Source organism: Bombus impatiens, unplaced genomic scaffold (assembly GCF_000188095.3).
Source record: "Bombus impatiens unplaced genomic scaffold, BIMP_2.2 scf_0142, whole genome shotgun sequence".
In the NCBI taxonomy this organism is placed as follows: Eukaryota; Metazoa; Arthropoda; class Insecta; order Hymenoptera; family Apidae; genus Bombus; species Bombus impatiens.
In genome coordinates this window covers 2,575,342-2,582,608 of record NT_176561.1, presented here as the reverse complement: position 1 = coordinate 2,582,608, position 7,267 = coordinate 2,575,342, and positions in this window count along the sequence as shown.

Genomic DNA, 7,267 nt, shown 5'->3' with positions numbered 1-7,267 from the left:
CCAGCCGACGCCAGCAGCTTTTTCTGTCGCGAGACGACGACTCGGATCTCACCGACTATGTACAAGCCCACCCCCTTGGCCACCATTCTTTTCTTTCGTCCGCTAACACACGCCTGTCTCTTCATCCCCCTCGACCGTGCTCGTTGCCGTTTTTAGAATTATCGGCCTGGCTACTTTGTGTCGAGCATCCCTCTCGAACCTGCCGTAACTACGACTCTTGCTTTCGGTGGGGAATAAAAGGATGGAGGGGTATAATTGGAATTGGATCCGAGGAGATGGATACTCGACAGATTTATCTGCCCGTGTATGGAAGACTAAGCGAAAATTAGTCGCTTCAGAAAAAGCTAGGTACGATTGAGGGGCTTGAGAAGAGGGTGGAACGGAGACGCTCGATTGTGCTGTTTCTTTTGCTGATAGGGGTTTTTCATTGTTTCGAGTTGGCGAGATGTTAGTTAAAGAATCGTGTGTAGAAGTGTCGTTGATATGGAAGAAGCTGCGAGTTGCTTCTCGAGCCAAGAGTTTCTCAGATAGATATTAAAGGTGCGTAAGAAACGTAGACGAATCTTCCGGTAATATTTATAAATCTACTGCAACAATAATTTTCTTACTATCGTTCATTTTCTTTTCACTATTTAATCACTCGATCTATTCGAAAGTCACAAAAATAGTATGCGCTTTCGTATAATTTACGAAGAATGCTTTTACGAACATTACATGCTATCAAGGAAGCAACCTTTTCGTAAGTTAACACTGGAGTAATTCTGTAAAAAGTATGCAGACCGCGGGAGAAAAGCGATCTGGATCGTATAACCGTTCGCTGGAAAGGAAGTTCGCCCTTTTCGACGTCAATGAAGGCGGTCGTTCTACAACAGCCCGTAACTTTAGAGTCCGGTCGGGGATTGCGAACGGGGTGGCGGGTGGTCGGCTCGCTCGACTTGACGCGGCTCTAATTTCCGATAGGACGCGTGACTCGAATCCACGATGCGGGACACGTGCGCGCTACGAACTTTGAGTACACCTCCTCTTTCTTCTTATTCGAATCCCCTTATCCAGCCCCGGACACGGGTGACGCCATGATTTATCAAAGATACCCCATACATCCGTTGGGTGGTCCACGGGAATCGGATAATTAGAGTCCTTTACAGCAATTTCGTTGCTGAGATTATAGTACCATTATTGTGAGCTGCTTCAAGACGATCGCTGTTGAAGATTCTTTTTTGATAAATGGACAATTTAGATGTCATGGTTTAATGTACAGGTGAAGGTACAATGTTGTCGATGGGAATTAAAAAATTGTGTTTATTTCATTGTAAATATAATGTTGCGCATAGAGTAAAATAACGCTATACTATGGAGAATAGCAAGTAATTCCAACATAGAAATTCTTCAACGATTCCAATTGAAAATTCTAAGATCCTTAATAGATGCATCTTGGTATGTTACCAACGAAACAATACATCGCGACCTCGAGATATCCACAGTTAAAGAAGAAATATCCAAATTCAGTCAAAGAAAAAATATCCAAACATCCAAACGTCGGATCAGATCCACAGGCTAAAAAGACGTTACCCTTTAGATTTAAGCATTAGATTCAACTAGAATCATACACACGATGAACGCTCATTAAACACGACATAGTACCACGCCAGAAAAATTTATTTATAATTCTCAATGGGAATTGATTGTGAAATACATCCAAATAAAAAAAAAGAGTATAATGGTTAGGGTACATGATTAAGGGTAGTTGAAACGCAATATGAAGATAAATTAACATATTTTCATCCATTACACCTAATTGATTTTATCATTTTTCATGCGGAACAAATCCTATTATATTGTTATCGGAAATGTGCACAATCTTTCTCATCATTTACTCCAACAGTACTAACAGAATCTTTTTCTTTTCTGTTTTAGGTAAGTCAATACCACGTCGCGTTTACCCTCATAGTGGGTAGCTTTTGCTCGCGAGGAAGTAAGTGAGTACCCTATTTCCATAACGTAATAATTAACCAATCGAAATGGAAGACTATATAAGCGTTATAGCAACAACGAATATATTGCATAAAGGCATTGCTAATAATAATTTTATAAAACGAGATTACAATAGATCCCAAGACAAATGATTGTTATCAAAATGATAAAGAATATACAGGGTGGTTGGTAACTGGTGGTACAAGCGGAAAGGAGGTGATTCTACGCGAAAAAAGAAGTCGAAAATATAGAAAATACAGAATAAAATTTTTTTTTTTTAATTTTTCCATCGAGACAACGATCTACAGTGAGATCCGTTATAACGAGACGCGATAAAGTGCACGCGTACCGAGCGAAAATTCAAAGTCGATTTTCTCGAAAACAAAGCTCAGACGAAAAATTTTTATTCTATATTTTCGACTTTTTTTTCGCGTAGAATCACCCCCTTTCCGCTTGTAGCACCAGTTACCAACCACCCTGTATATGTGATCGGGGTTAGGTTTAGGGTACAAAAGCCGCAAAGTAATTCCTATCTTGCGCAGGTACATGCTAGTTCCAGATCTTTTTTGTTCATCGTTGTATATTATTCTAGTACCTATAACAAATAACCTTCTGCTGCATATTTCATAAAAAAAAAGAAATGTATGCTATTTTTATGAAAGGAATCATTTTTCAAATTTTTGACACATACAACCTGTACCATTCGAACTCGTCAATTAACAAAAATTGGATTTCACGTTCAATGGTTCAACGATCGCGACCGATAAGTCACGATTCAGGTCGCCGTTGAAAAAAAACAATGGGGGTGGCAGCCACGGTGGAAATGAGAAGTGGCCCGAGGCTGGAAAAAGCCCCGGACAGGACAGCGGCTCGTTCTTCACCGGGTTTCAAGGGAATCCGCCTTAAGAAATCGCTCGGTCTCTTATCACCATAGAGCAGGAATCCTTCTGGTGCAGGCGCGCTCGATCATCGGCAAAGAGAACACCGACCAGACAGTCGGAGCGATTTGTAACGCCATAGAGGAGCGTGTGCGATGGCCGATGGGAAGGGTAACTTTGCCGGCGACGATGTTCGATTTATCAGCGGCTTTCTCGCGATGAAAATAATAGCGAAATATAACTGGCGGAAAATAGAAAAATGAACGCGCGCGGAATTGATTCGCCGGCACGATCTATGGCTTTCTTTCGCTATGCGAACCCGCGTCTCCTGTTTGTACCGCGAGATCGTAGTTGGTTTGGTGTTAAGAGTTTCTAACATTGAACCAATTTGAAAATTCGCGCGGCTTCGCTCGATTTTGGAAGAATATAATTTCGCTAAAAGGGAACATTTCTATTTAAAGTAATCGACTGAATTTATAATATTCGATGTACTTCTGACGATTCATTATGGCTATTTAAGGTGATTTCGATGATGTCGATATGGAAGAGAAAAAAAATAAGTAAATTCGAACTGATTTTAATATCGTTTATAAAGTACGAAGATGTTGCTTGGGATGGATTTCGTAAAAGAAGAAGGTTTATCGAACTTTTACGTACCAATTCCAAACAAAACTACTTTCAACGCGTTGAAAAAGATCACAGCATGAAATCGAAATGAGAAATCATGCGTATCAAGAACAATCGATTCATGTTCCTCTCAAACAGATTATTAGAAAAACACGATTGTATCTAAAATGACGCAAGAGAAATAGAAATATTAACTACATAAAACGTCATAAACAAAGAAGAGATACGAATCAAAAGGGCATATCAGCATCAGCAGACAAGCTCCAAATTTTCAAGGGATTATCGCACCAACGTACGATCGGCATCGTCTATTCGCATGATTTAGCAATACTCGGTTTCTCAAGCTGCTATCTCCAAGACTCCATCGTTCGTACGCACCCCATAAACTCCTCTACTTCGCACGGTGAATTCTCCAAGTAACCCCTTGGTCCTTCTTCCGGCTTTTACCGTACGAAACCATGGAGAGACAGAGTGTCACGTCCGAAGCGCGAGAGGAAGGTGGTGCAGTGAGAAACGTCCAGGTTGAAGAGAAGCAAGACGAAAGAAAGGGAGACAGAGGGAAACTCGAGAGTGGAAGCAGAGCGAAAGAGGAGTGAGAGCACGACGGGAGTAGAAACGTAGTACCACCCAGGAACCACCGACGCCGCCGCCCACTCGTGTGGAAAAATGATAGCAGCGTACTGACTGAGTGCCCGTGCTTCTGCCTCCCCCTCCAGTCCCCTTTGAAACCCCTACGGGGGTGGCTGAGGGTGGACTGCGGGGGTTGGCTCCCGCCACGTGGGTGGAGAAACGCGGGGGTTGGTGGCGTGAGAGAGGGAGACGAGATGCCTGCTCCCGATTCCCTTATCGCCGCGGCACAGTTGTGTGTGCCTTTATGAAGATCTGTCAAACTCTCTCTCTCCGTCGCTCAACCGCGCCACCACCCCCTTGCTTCTCGCCTCTTCTCCTTCTATCTCTCTCCTTTCCCTTGCCAGGCTTCGCTCCTCGTTCCCTCAGCTGCTCTCTCCCGCGGGTGTTGCGGACCTAGGTGTAATGACGTATCGCGTATCTAGCGCACGTCGAAGCCAAACGCCGTTTCTCTGGCCTCCCCTCTGCCTGCCGCGCTCCTTTCACTTATCTTCCGTGAACTTTTTCCCTGGTTTATTTGGCTGGCCGGGCCGAGCCGCGGTCTCTCGCTGTCTCGGCTAACGGGTCTCGGACAGGTTACTGAGATTTTTTTGCTGTTTTGTAAGGTTTCTTTGGACCAGGGCGGATCTGCTGGATTGAACGAGGGTGGAAGATCGACAGACAGAGCGAGTAGTTTCCAATTACACGTACGTTCATGCACGCTATTTCCATACTTGGTATATTTTGTTTTTAAGCAAAGGAGTTATCTTGAAACAGTTTCTTTGTATTTTGGTAGAGTGAATTAGTTGACGCGTGTATCTGGTGTCTAGAATAGGAGATCGAGATAAGGACCGAGTAACTGGGAACGTTGGATTTCCACTTTTGCGAGAGAAGAAGCTGAGTTATCACGGAGAAGCTTCTTTGCATTTTGGTGTATCGAGTTGAACCATACAGAAACATACGCGGATCGAGACCAAACTCTCGTTTGGCTGTCTCGACTACAGTTGTTAGGTTCAAACGATCTTCTTCGAAAATCACACGATCTTTACTCAGAATCTTCGGTAAACACTAAAACCCCGAGGGTTTCGGTCATTCAATCCCTAACGTCCTAAGTATTCAGTGATATCCTGAAAGGATCAAATGATGTTGTCATACCCATCGAACAAAGGACTCTTTTCGTCAGTAGTTCCACTTCTGTGAAGCTTTTCGTTATTCGGTCGAGAAATTCTCTGTTTAACCCTTTCACGATGGTAACCTATCATCAGTAACGTACTCTTACTTTTTCCTGACTTTTGAAGTGATTTTGTCGATACACGCAAAAACAACCATGCAATACTTGTGTCAATAGGATTAATTCAATATAATTTATATAACCGCAACGTATGTATCAGTAGTAGTGAAAATGTGAATCGTCAATTGGTGCAGTGCGGTTTAGTTGATTGATAAATAAGCGATAAATAAATTAATCAAAAAAGTGTTATGAATTAATCTGCCGAGTGTTGCAGTATAAGGTTATCGACTGTGAAGTGCAACACGTTGATAAGAAAAATGAAAAACGCGTGAAGGAAAATATAATTATCTGTAATTTGACTTTCACCATGCGAACTCTCGTGTAATAAATCGTTACGTCGAAACAGCATTGCGTAAGCATCGTGTCACACGAGAATTACCTGTACTATATTTCGATTGTGGATTCTTCGGCAACATTTCGTAAAAATTTCACTTTACGAACATAAGTAAAACTAAATAATACTAATGATATTAAATACCAGTAATCAGATTATTTATTAAAATTTCTCCCTCTAAATCTTAGGTATAATTTATTACTTTTAATATTTCATATAATCGTTTATACTATTGTATATACATTTTGTACATGTGGGCATCTTTAAATTTCTCATAAATTCATAAACATCCACAGTTCAACTATTTTCACAGTTTACCTTTCTCGAGTCGCACTACTAAAAGGATAAAATTGTCACGATATGGCACAGAGAAATTAGCAAAAATAATGACGTATCACTATATCATTACAAATAGATCAAATTTTGCAAGCAGGAGACATATTTTCTCGTATAGATCGCAAATTTGTACAGGGCTGTGTTCTTCAGCGGGATAGTCCAAACGAGGAGGAATCCAAGACGTTGCACCACGTTCGAAGTATCGTTTGGATATATCAGCCGGCAGATTAGGCGACGACTTGAGCAGAAGCTGTTGGGAGAAGTTGGCATTATCGCGTTCGGATTCATTGATTCCAGAAGGAACGTCGGGAAGGAGGACCGAGACAGTGAACTTGCTGCCATTACAGCGGCTGTTATCTGAGCATTTGAATGAAATTGCGATGTCCTACGACGTGTGATATCGGCACTCTACTTTCAGCTAGTTACCGTTACCTTCTTCGCCGGTAATTCGCGGCTCCAGATACCGAAGATTCGAGCATGATAACGTTTGTTGCTTTCGAATCGAAGCATAGCTAAAGCAGGATCTTGAATTTAATGCTAAGACGAATTTGAGAAAGCTTGTCACGTTGCGATAGAATTATCATCGTGTGAATTTTAAACTAGAACGATGACTTAGGAAGATTTATTTAAATCTCTAGCCAATTTCCACCACAAATAGAGTGAGACCAGATTTCGAAAAAAGAAAATTTAACGCGTAGGCTACTGTAACGAATAACCAGAACTCGACGTAACAGAGTCACGAAGAATTAACAACTAGCAACTTGGACAGTCTAATTCATTCCGTACATTTCGCCGATATCCCAGAGCTCTAGCAGCTAGAGGAACGATACAACTAAAAAAGCTTCCAAAGAAGTCGGTTTAAAGTGGAAAGTTTGAAATAGAAATTATTAATTACTCAACTATACACATAGCGTTTATTCAGATAACAGCTTATTAATGTATACAATATACGCGACACTGAGCAGGAAATAGTTAACTAAACTACGCGATTATTATCCGAAAGCTCAGATTCCACCAAACTGAACGAAGCAATCCACGCTCCCCAAGGAAGCAAATTGGTCTCCCAAGAAGGAGTGCATAAAAGCTGCGGAACAATTCATTAAACCCGACCAAGCAGCCAAGGAACAAGCAGTTAGCCCGCCCCATTCCAGTCAGTTGTATAATATAATTAACCGCGACGAGGCACAGGAGCGAGCCGCGGCAAAATCCTTTGGAATTCGTTGG